Here is a 12,093-nt window from a genome sequence, read left to right on the forward strand (position 1 = left end):
CATTTGTTTAATTTTTCAGTTAAAACTACTATATCAGGTGAGTGTAGGGCAAGTCAAGCAGGGAACTCGGGTGGCTATTATAGATATTTCTGATATTAGTATGGAAAGTGAGTTAAGAGGAGGTATGTTTGTATGAACTATTTTGTAGTAAAGGCACAGTTGACAGAGGAAGTGGAGTGGGAAAAGTGAAGGGTAAAGATAAGACCTGGGTTTGGATGTATGTCTCCACTGAGTTTTCAGTGCTCGTAGGAAGCCTACAGAAACAATCTCCCAAAGAAGAAAGTCTGAGTACTTGAGTTGTTCTTGAAATTATTTCATTATTTACTTATTTATTTTAACCTAATAAGGTACAACCAGACAAAGCGGTGGTGGTGGTGGTTGGTGTGTGTGTGTGTGTGTGGGGGGGGGGGGTAATCAAAGTTTTACAGACAATGTGCATTATAATTCTGCTGCAGAACTTTGTGATTAATTCGCTGTCATCAGATAGTCGTCCTGCAGCACTATATCTACATAAATGACTGACTGGATTTCTGTATTACAAGGGTGGGGAGCCCAGTTTAAAAAGCATGAGAAAATGGGTAATATTTTATCTAATCATGAGCATATGTTTCTAATGTAAAGAAGAAAAGGGTCTAGACCAGCCACATTTAAACATAGACTAACATACAATTGAGCTATAAATTCTACATAGATGCTAGCAACATTTATTTGATGTTTATTCTAACAAGAAGAGGTTGCTGTTGTCTTTCGGCTTTTTCCCGGTAAGGGGTCGGCACAGCGGAACTCCAGTCCGCTAATGATTGGCAGTAGATTTTTACGAAACGCCGAGGTGCCAGCTGGATGCTCAACCTTCAACGAAGAAACGCCCATTTACACACGCATGTCTTTCAAGCGCTACCCAACCGTGGGGAGGACATGCAGACTCCACACAGAAGGCACACCCAAGCCAAACCGAAAATCCAATGGGAGAACCTCTAGCTGTGAGGTAACAATGCTACCGCCGTACCACCGCGGCATGTAAACGCTGACAGCCAGTAGTCTCACTCTTGATGTGTGCAGTTGGGATTCAGTTGGCACACATTTGCAGATAATTTGGTCACCAACAGATCACAGCTCTGGAAAAAAGAGAAAGAAAAACATATGAAGGACAAGAATGTACAAAGACGAAGATAGTAATGAAAGCATTTGCAGAGAAAGTGACGGTTGGCTTGGGAAGATACTGATACAGAACACTTGCTAAGAATGAATTGGGTACAAAGCTATAACTATGAGGATGCAGTAGGGCCACTCCTCTGGCCTCCTGCTCTGTGCAGACACAATAACTAGGCATTCCACATGCAAACCCATAAAAATGAGATGTACAAGGAATGAAAGTGGGCCAAGGACTTGCAAGTCTGTCAGAACTGCCTTGGTGGAAATAACTCACTAGACAAGGGAGGAGAGAGAAAGGACAAATCAGAAAGTAGCAAGTCAGGAATAAAGAAAAGAGCAAACAGGTAGCAGGGATAGGTACAACAGTTAAATAAGAATGTCAAGGAGAACTACATGGCAGCAGTCTGACAGAGCAGTAAGAGAAAACCCAGGAGAAGGAAAAAGAGGAATTATAACACATGGAAGAAAAGAGCTGGCTTTACGTGGAAAACAAAAGAGAGGTGAGAGTGGGTGGAAGTGACATGTGCTGGTGAAAGAAACAGGTCTACTTGAAGTGTTCTCCACATCTGAATCAAGTCCTGGAAGACCTCTACATGGAGCTTCCACCCATGAGGGTGTGTCCAGGATCTGTTTAGTCTGTCCGCTTCTGCATGAATGAGGTCTGCAGAGTCAGAGAATGCTGTACAGCCAGTTCCCAGGCCATCCCTGCCAAACCAGAAAAGAAGATATGACCTTGTACCCCCTTGGTTCAGATACCACATCATGGTAGTATTGTTTGTGACCACTGGAAGAAGACCTGAAGTCCAAAAGTAGTGAAGAATTTTTAAGGCATGAATCGCTACCGACATCTCTTTTATATTTATATTACTTGGCATGTTCTCAGGATCCCAGAAGCCTTGCACTTGAACTCTCATGGACACTGCTCCCTACACAAAATCTGATAAGTCCATCTGGATATATTGGACTGGGGTCTGAACACAGAAAAGGAGTCCTGGATTCAAAGTCAGTTAATCCCCCCACCACTGTGATTCCTGTCTCACAAATCCCAATACCAGTACCTGGAAATCCAAGGGAGAAAGGTGCTGGGTAAGTACCATTGAATTTTTCTCATGTATAGTCTGGCTAGAGGCATCATGAGGGTCACTGATGCCATGAGGCCTAGAATTTTGAGAAACTCTCCTGCTGAGGCCATGTCTAGAAGATAAAAATTCAACAAAATGCCCTGATAAACCAGAACTTTGTATTTTGACATGAAGTCCATCCTTTTTACTGTGTCTATCCAACACTACAAGAAAAAAAATCATTGAGAGGATGTGAGGAAGGACATTTGAAGGTTTAGTTTGAAGCACAGGTAGGAAAGGAGGGATGGGACCTTGTTCAGACTCTAAGCACCTGGATACAGAATCTGTACAAATCAACAAGTCGTCTAAACATGGGAAATGTGGATGTCCAGGGTTCTGCAAAAGGCAGCCACTGGGGCGAGACACTTTGTAAACACTCATGATGCAGGAGATATCCCAAAGGGTAATGTGGAAAGTTGCTAATGTAAGCAATAGAAAGCATCTTTGAGATCTACAGACACCATGAAACCGTGGTCTGGAAGCAATGCTAGGACTGACTGTGAGGTGAGAACTTTGAATTTCAGGACTTTTACAAAGGTGTTCACAAAAGGACAAATACAGGAATGGTATTCCAGTAGTGCTCCTTTTTTGGTACCAAAAAGATTCTGGAGTAAAATCCTTTGCATTTGTGCATTGCAGGCACTTGTTCTATGACCCCTTTCTCAACCCTGTGATGGAGCACTGAAAGAAGCAGCTCTATCTTATCTTGTGGGTATGCAGGGATTCCTCTAAAAGGGGGGGGTGATTTTTTTGTCCAGATACAGGTGTATCCTCTCAGAACTATTCTCAGAACCCATCTGTTTGACACCATTTAAGGACAGGCTGCGGAGCTGACGGACAGCCTGGACCAAGGAGGAAAAGAAGCATGGGCAGGAAGGTGGGCAGGGGTATAGTCATTTCTTTGCAAATGGTTAATCCTTTTCTGGAAAGGAACCTCTCTTGTTTGATTTCAAAAAAAGTACGCTCCTGTCATGTCCTTTTGGAAACATGACTTTTGTTTGGCTGACATTTTGTCAGCTGTGTCCCTTGAAGAAAGGTGCCTTGTTCTGGGAGAACTTGGGCTGATAAAACATCTTAGCTAACGACATGCATTAATTTGCCTCTATCATCCCACTGTCTGAGAATCTGTGTAACACAGGGCCCAAACTCCAATTCAAAACTTAAAGGTGCACTCAGCATTTTGTTTTTTAAATCCTCTGAATTTTATTTTTCAAATCATCAGAGACGTTCCGATTATGTAACCAGGCATAGCATCTTAAAACAACAGAAGCAGCATTTCTTGAGACAGTGTTAGTACATTCAAGCAGACCTCTCAAAGCATGTTTCAAAACCTGAGTAAAATTTGAAATCATTTCACTCATATAAGACTTCTGCTCTGCAGATAAGGATGCAGTAAAATCATCCAAACTGTGCACACTCTGTAAAATAAACATCTGCAAGGGTGGTAAGACAAGGACATAGCCATAAAATGTGGCATTTTGGCCTCTGTAAGGTAATATACCCTGCTTAACTCTGGGGTAATTTCTGATTGCTCTCAATCAAAAACATCAAAAATCTAGCAATCATCTAAGGAAAAGTGAGCACTTGTTTGGACTTAAGCTCTGGGTCACCTTCCAAAGAATCAGAGTGACTGAATTCAGTATCAACCAGGAAAATTCTATTGTCCTCATCAGATTCCTCATCATAATCTAAAACAACAGAAAGGTCTCTAATCAAACTAGTACTAGAGCCATGGATGGGAACACAATCACTAGAATTAGTTGTCTGCAAAACATTCTTAGTCAAGGAAACTACGTTAGAGGCAGGATTCAATAAACTCCTTGTAGGCTCAGTGTACAGCCTACAAGGAGTGTATCCATGTACATGGCCATGATGTCCTCTCGGCAATGTGCAATACATATTCATGATGAGCAGTATGCCTAAGTGAGGTTTTGTGGTGCGTCCCAGTAGTGTTGGACATGAAACCTCATAGAACAACACGGATAATGAATCCATGTACAGGAGAGCACCAACGATCCACCCCCATACCTCCCAACCTCCTACAGCAAGAAATCTGTACAAAGCCACTAAATAAAGTAGGGCAAAGGCCGGCAAATAGTGACATCTTGCCATTATAACCTTAGGAACTTGACAAAATAAATGGGTATGCATTAGCATGCATCTTCTGAAGATTATAAAGTCCTAAATGAAAACATCTGTCATTATCTACTGCCGTCAATCCCGAAAGATTATTACAAACCCACAAATTTTATGAGGAACAACACAAAAATACCTGCCAAAACCCTGGAAAAACTGCCAGAACTAGTTATATCTATACAGTTTGGCATTCCAACTAATTTCTTTTTTTTTATGCCATGTTTGCGCAATGCACCTCAGAGTGACCGTGCTTACCTCATTTGTGCAACAGGACCACCCATGTATCAGACATGACCCAGACATCCAAATACAGAAACCAGATGCTTTCACTTGCTATTGCTCAGCACTGCTGGGCACCTTGCAAACCCAATAAGCTGGGCTGTGCTATGCATATACCATCAACTTAACAATGTATACTAAAATGCATGACTGCAGTCAGACTCTAAGTCAAAGTAAACTTTATTGTCCTACAGATCAACAAAGAGGAAAAGGTGCATATCACTGCATGAAATTTCCATACTCAGGCTCATACCATAAGAATGACAGTTCACAGAAGGAAGATAGATTAAATTAATAAAAATTTAAATAGTAACAATAAAAATAAAAATACAATACTAAAAATAAAGTACAAAAGTAAAAAAATTTGAAAAACTTTCTTTTTTACAGCAGAAACAAAACAAATACGACAACAGGAACAGACTCAGTAGAAATATAAGGATATAAAAAAACTGTGCTATAAATAAGAGGCACATGTAAAACTTACCCATCACAAATATATCCCATAAACTTACAGTTTACAGTTTTCATAGTGCAGATGGAGGCATATAAAGTGACTTATGCAGACAGTTATATAAACAACAATGACATATTGCACATAAATAATGTTTACCCATTTAGCTGGTTAGGCTATAGGTTTGTTGCTCAGCAGTCTGATAGCATGTGGGAAGAAGCTGTTATGGATGGAATCTGGATTTCCAGCATCTAATGCTTTTCTAGTGTTTTCTTGATGGCAGGAATTTGAACGGTCCATAAGCCGGATGGTGTATATCCCTCAACAGTTGTCGGACTCTACCACAGCATCTGTTTGAATATATGTCCTGTAGGAACTGAAGGTTGGAGCAGATGATTTCTATCCAGTGCCTTCCGATCAGCTTGAGAGCAATTTCCATACCAGACAATGATGCTGTTTGTCAGTACGCTCTCAATCGTGGCTCTGTAGAAGGTAAGTAGGACCTGTGAAAGGAGATTACCTCTACAAAGTCTCTTAAGGAAGTGGAGATGTTGTTGGGCTGTCTTTATAAGGTAGGAAGTCTTTGTGGCACAACTTAGGTCTTGCGAGATATCTGCCTCTAGAATTTTGATACTATTTACTCTCTACACTGCAGCACCATTGATGATGATGGGGTATGTGATTTATTCTCCTTACTAAAATCAATGATGATTTATTTGATGTTGCCAACATTTAGTGTTACGTTGTTATCAGTGCATCAATGAACAAGGTGGTTCCCCTCCTCCCCGTAGGCCTCCTCATCTTATTTCTTGATAAGGCCAATTACTGTGGTGTAATCTGCAAATTTGATGATTCTATTTGACTGATGCATAGCTGTGCAGTCATGCATTAGAATTATGAAAATAAGTGGACAGGTAACAAATCCTGTGGTGATGTGTGTAGAGTGCTGGACTGGAGTACAGATGGCCTTGGGTTCTAGTCCTGGTTAAGCAAACTTTATTTATACTCTTGTGAGATTGCGACTTAAACAAATAAAGTGGTACTGTAATGAAATAACCATGGAATATCGTTGGTTGTAAGGTGCACACTGCTTAGCATCATGCAAACCAATGCACTTGTTTTACTGTGTTTTTTGGTGACTGTAGACTGTAAGTGGTGAGCAGTTCTCCTGAATGTATGAAAATGCACACAGTGTAGGCGCTCAGTCAGCACAATTGGTGGGAAAACATGCTATTGAAAGGTGAATCAACAGGAATTGTATTTTAAACATTGAGTTCAACTTTGTGCAGCTATGTCAGGCATTGGAGAAGGTGTGCATTTCACAGCACTGGGGTGTCCCAAGAGTCCAAGGTCTTTACTGGGCTCCTGGTTAAGAATTATGGGCCACGGCTGATGCAGGAGAACTATGCCAGCTCATAATATAAATCTGAAGTCTGGGATAGCTTGGTAAGGGCCCTTACCAGTGTGATCGGTATCTCCTGCACTAGGTAACAGTGTCATTACCATTATGACGACCTCCATCTGAGGAAAAGGGATACCCCTGATCACTGGATCAGGGAGTGTCGGGCAGGGAACACCCGAGATATGTGTATGTATGCTTTACATTTAGTACTTATAAATATTCAAGCTGAATATGGTAGAAATTGGTATTCATAATGTTTTTTCTTCTTCCCTTTTTCCACAGCTGCAGAAGAGAGGGCACTGAATTTGAAGTCCCATGCAAGGCGATTGGCCAGGATGCAAGAAGCATGTGGTAAGTAAGCATAATTATATAAAGTGCTGTTAATGCAGGCTTAACAGTGATAGACAGATTAGCTGCTATATCATACAGTTGTATGAACTTGGGAATGCATATCTGAACTGTAAAAGCAAGTATGCATGCATTACCCTGTAGCATAGCTTTCAACTGTACTTATTTCTGCTGAATACCCACATTTAAGAATCACTGTTTTGATCTGTTTATTGTAGGAGTCAGGGCTGTCTGGCAAGTAATTTATACTGAAGTCAATAAATAATGAGTGTCAAAACATATGTTAACACAAATCCTGTGCGATTATCTGTGTGTGTAACAGCAATGTTTGAAATATGTTCAGAGTTATGGGTCATTGTACACCCATTAATTTATGATATGTCAAGATATCCTGCTCTAAAAGGTGGAGGGGTATGGTCTGTAACACAAAGCAACAGCTGCACATTCTCAGATAACCGTGAACATAAGTCTATAAAGTGTAAAAGGAAAGAATGCTTGCATTATGTTGTATTCCAAAGGAAAAGTATAGTATTACAGTAGTCACTGCTTGTGGGTTCTAAGAGCACACTCCCTAAATTTAAAGCTCGAGTGTTTAGAATACTGTTTTAGCTTGTCATCAATAAAACATACAGTACTGTTACGTAATCATCATTACAGCATTTAAAGTACAGACCTCTAAACTTGTGGCTTGAATGGCCTGCTGTCAAGTGTAATCACTGTATATGTATTCCAAGTAATAAAGAACATTCTTAGCAGTTGGTATTGTTAACAGTAGAATGTAACAGAAATGAATACCATTAATTGTAGAAAGCATTGTATATTATCAGTGAAGTTACTAATGTTCCTCTTTTTTCTCTCACCTCCCCCTTCTCTTCTTTTATTTATTAATGGATTTCTTATTTTTCTTATTATTATATATTATTATATATATTATATTTATAAAATCAAATTACTTATATTATTTGGTATTACACCTTATATTTTGTTTATGTATAATTTCATATTTCTTTGTTGTTAAATACTTTTTCATTTTTATGATTTTATTTTTATTTTATTTTATTTTACATTTGTTAACCGGGGGTGTCTGACTGAGCTGACTGGCCCTTTTTCAGCAGAGGCCCGGGGAGAAAAGCTCCACAAAGAAAAATTACAGAACACATTTAGTTATTTAGACATGATCAGTATACACACAAATTACAAGAGACATGTTTTTACAGTGGTATGCGGCACAAACAGTTACAGTGGAGAGAACAATCAAAAAAATATTAATTTTAAAAATAAAGGTAAGTAATAGATTTGTGGTGTACGGCTGAACTTTGGAACGTAGGTAGAATACATACATAGTACACAGGTACAGTACATACATTGTAGATTTATCATTTTGTTTGTAATTATAGTATTTTAATTTTTTATACTGCTTTATTATTGTTTATTTTTTTATCATTTTCTTTTAACTTGTTTTATGTTTTACTTAATTTTTGTTTTAAATTTTATTTATATATTACTACAGCACAGCAGGGTAGGCCAGTTCCCCATGATCCACCTACACTTGCTCCACCAGCTGAAGCACCAAGGCCCAGCACTTCTGGGCTGCAGCCTCGCAGCAGACCCCCCCCCCCTGCCCTACCTGGAACCTCAGACAGTTCTGCCCCAGGGGCCAGGGCTGTGGTCACCTCTGAAAGCAGATGTGGGGGGGGTGCATACAACACCCAAGCAGAGTTGCCACCTGTGGTGCATAGGATTGTGGACCAGACCATGGGTACACATCTATGCCAGACGGAGAGCCTGCTTTCCATCCTGGTACAGCAGACCGGCCATAGATGCAGACATCTGCCACTGCAGCCTATGGCGTAGTGATGGGACAGTGCTGACAGTCCATGGGTGAGGACTTGAGTCACAATGTTACCGTACTTACGTTCATGGGACCTTGAACCCCCACCCAAGGTGTTCACCCCCCTCTTGTGTCCTTCACCGACCCTGTCTCTTGTCTTGTATGTCTTGTCTGTCTGCAAATGCTTCCTCACCTTCCCAACTTGCCTGCCCTAGACTTACCTATGTCTGCTCCCCAACATTCCACTCCTTATTTAAAAAAAAAGGCACCTGCCCCAAACAAAAAAATGCGTGTGTGTGTGTGTGTGTGTGTGTGTGTGTGTGTGTGTGTGTGTGTGTGTGTGTGTGTGTGTCTGTGTGTGTGTGTGTATATATATATATATATATATATATATATATATATATATATATATATGTATGTATATATATATATCGTCCCATACATAGCTCTCCATTTTGCACACATGTCCACTTGACACACTTAATTTGCTCTCCCTTTGAGGAGTTCAGTAGCTATATCTACTTTGAAACATACCACCTCATGGTTGGATTAACAGTGTAGGCACTACTCACATGCCATTACATTATTCACTCATATTGTTGAGGTACAGGTCTGGAATAAGAGATAACCTCATGGGGTGATGCACTATTTCTTCCATGGCATCTCAGTTCACAAACTCCAGGTAATATTGTGCAAGTGAGTTTGTTGTCCTATAATTATCCCGATCAGTGGATGCATACTTTCACTCACTCCTGGCTTGTTTGTTCTGTTCTACTTTAATTGATCCATGTAGTAATATATAGGCTGTGTGGCCTTTCGTGTTTACAGATGGTGACCTATCAATGGCGATAACATGAAGGGGTTTCCTATCCACAGAATGTTGGACATAGAATAACTCCATATAGTTAACCTCTCTAAACAGTCTTGAGGCATACTAAGCTTCAATCTAAACAGATATGACATCTCCTGTTGTTCGCACAATTTCCATTTACTATTTGGTTGTTTAGAAGGCACTGTAGCCTTGCAAGGCCAAAGTACTTACTGCAGCCTTGAACCAGGTTTCTGTGACTGCACAGACACCAACATCTTCACTGTGAAGAGTGCTTACAGAGAGTGCAGTTTAAGATATGAACTCCTAGGATTTAGCAGCATGGTCCTCATTGCGTTGGAGGTGTACATTTTCACATTAGTTATTCTGCTTTTGTGACCTTGCCTAATAAAGAGATTATGGTGCAGTCAAGATGCTTATGTCTGGCAAAGCAGCATGCTCTGTCCACCATGTCATCCCATTCTGACAGGTACTGTATAACCTTATAATGGCACCAGAAACTTAGGCAAGTTCAGAGAATATGTTGTTCTTTATATAGTGGTATCATCCTAGGTGAGTGTGCAATGCTGCTCAAACATTGGGACATACCTGGCTTGGACCCTTACTTAGCACAATCATGTACGTGTTAAATATTTCCTACAGTCACGTCTCAAGTTGTGCATACCAAGATAAAGTATGCTCGATTAAGAGTGGGACTTGTTGTCGAGAGACTTGACTGCATGTGCACTAAACATATCCTTGTTTGAGCTGGTGAGTAGGGCATCTGTATGTCTCACTATACAGTCAACTATTATGGAAACCTTTGGGATACATGCCCATTGCCTTAAGCACTTCTATGGCGAGACAGTGGTGATGATATTTATTATAAGTATTGTCTGCTTGTAACCTGATTGTGTTTACAATGTGTCTACTGTTTAGGTTGGTTTGTGGGGAGAACCTCTGCACATGATGGTTTGTGTTGGGTGCATATTATGAGTAGGAGTGAAGGTGTGTGTTAGTGTTATCCTTCTGGAAGCAAGACAGCACTGATTCCCGATGCCTACTATAGGAGGATCTCTTGAAATTTGTACTTCAGTTATGTAGGAGATACAGGCTATTCAATGCACATGATGCATTATCTGCAATGAATCAAAAAACCCATGTCAGCTATGTTAGCAGAGGAAACAGAGGGGAAATGATACGTGATAATGGGAGGTTTGAACCTGGTATCCACATAGAGAATGCAAAAAGGAAGGGTATATGTAATCTGACTTCTATCTTCAAGTGACTTATCTATGTAAGTGGGTAAATTGCCATATGTTATGCAACAGAGGTTCTGACAGCTAGATCTACTCTGCTACATAGCATCAGCCATTTTTATTTGAAAGTAAGTATATCAACATTTCAGAATGTATGAGGGCTAAGTGTTACAGCCTCTTCACGCAATCAGAGCAGGTAATAGAAAGACACACTATTAAAGCCCAAACTGAGTCCAGACACACTAACCTTCAAATAGATAATCCAACTGTACACTCCTGCCACAAGTGTACAGGTGGGGTTTCTCCAAACACAGATGTCATCTTCTTCTTCCTATTCCTTTAGACAGTACTATTAGGGCTCGCCACAGCAGATCTGCCTCCATTTATACCTGTCCTCTGCATCTTACTCTGTCACACCAACCACCTGCATGACCTCTGTCACCACATTCATAAAAATTATCTTAGCCCTTCCTATTTTCCTCTTACCTGGCACCTCCTTCCTTAGCATCCTTCTCCCAATACACCCAGCATCTCTCCTCAGCACATGTCCAAACCGAGACAATCCCACCACTCTGTCTTCATCTCCAAACTGTACAACATGGGCTGACACTCTAATATGTGGTTAATACTCCTGTCCATCCTCAGCACACACAATGCAAACTGTAACATCTGGGACTCTGCCAACACCTATTATGACTCCTGTCTTTTTGTCAGTGGCACAATCTGCAACCTCTATGACATAGCTGGTCTTAATCCTGCTGACCTTCATTCCTCTACTGTACAGAGCATATCTCCACCTCTCCATGGTCTCGTAAACATGTTCTCTACTCTCGATACAGATCACAATATCATCTGCAAAAATCATAGTCCACTGGAACTCCTGTGTGATCTAATGTGTCAACTTGTACATCACCATTGCAAATATGATGTTTGTGCATACAATAAGAGGAATGTAACTGTTGTTTATCTTATATAGGATGAGGTGACATCTACCCGTCTGTCAGGCCAGTGTATGACCATGGCATGTTGTGTCATCTACATATCCAATAACCTGATATCGTTGATGACATAAGCAGTGTCTGCTGAAAACAAGAGGGCAGTGTCCCTTAGGCTGCTTTAAAATGCTCTGTGTAACATCCACCAAGAGTTCATACACATACACACACTGTTGACTGCAGGTACAACAGAACCCCTACTTATCTCAGTTTGCGTACTACATATCAGAGTACTTAATGCATGCACCACAGCACAAGTCTGATTTTAACAGGACTGCAGGTGATCTTATGGTAGATGATCTCAGCAGGCC

At 40.5% G+C, this 12,093-nt stretch overlaps 1 protein-coding gene across 1 annotated transcript in view; it reads right to left on the reverse strand.

Annotated features, from left to right (window-relative positions):
• Positions 1-12,093, reverse strand: part of QSOX1 (quiescin sulfhydryl oxidase 1) — a 1,259,897-nt gene that overhangs the window by 875,321 nt on the left and 372,483 nt on the right. The window lies entirely within an intron of this gene.

The sequence above is a fragment of the Protopterus annectens genome, chromosome 10.part0, assembly GCF_019279795.1.
Source record: "Protopterus annectens isolate FY-2018-M chromosome 10.part0, PAN1.0, whole genome shotgun sequence".
In the NCBI taxonomy this organism is placed as follows: Eukaryota; Metazoa; Chordata; order Ceratodontiformes; family Protopteridae; genus Protopterus; species Protopterus annectens.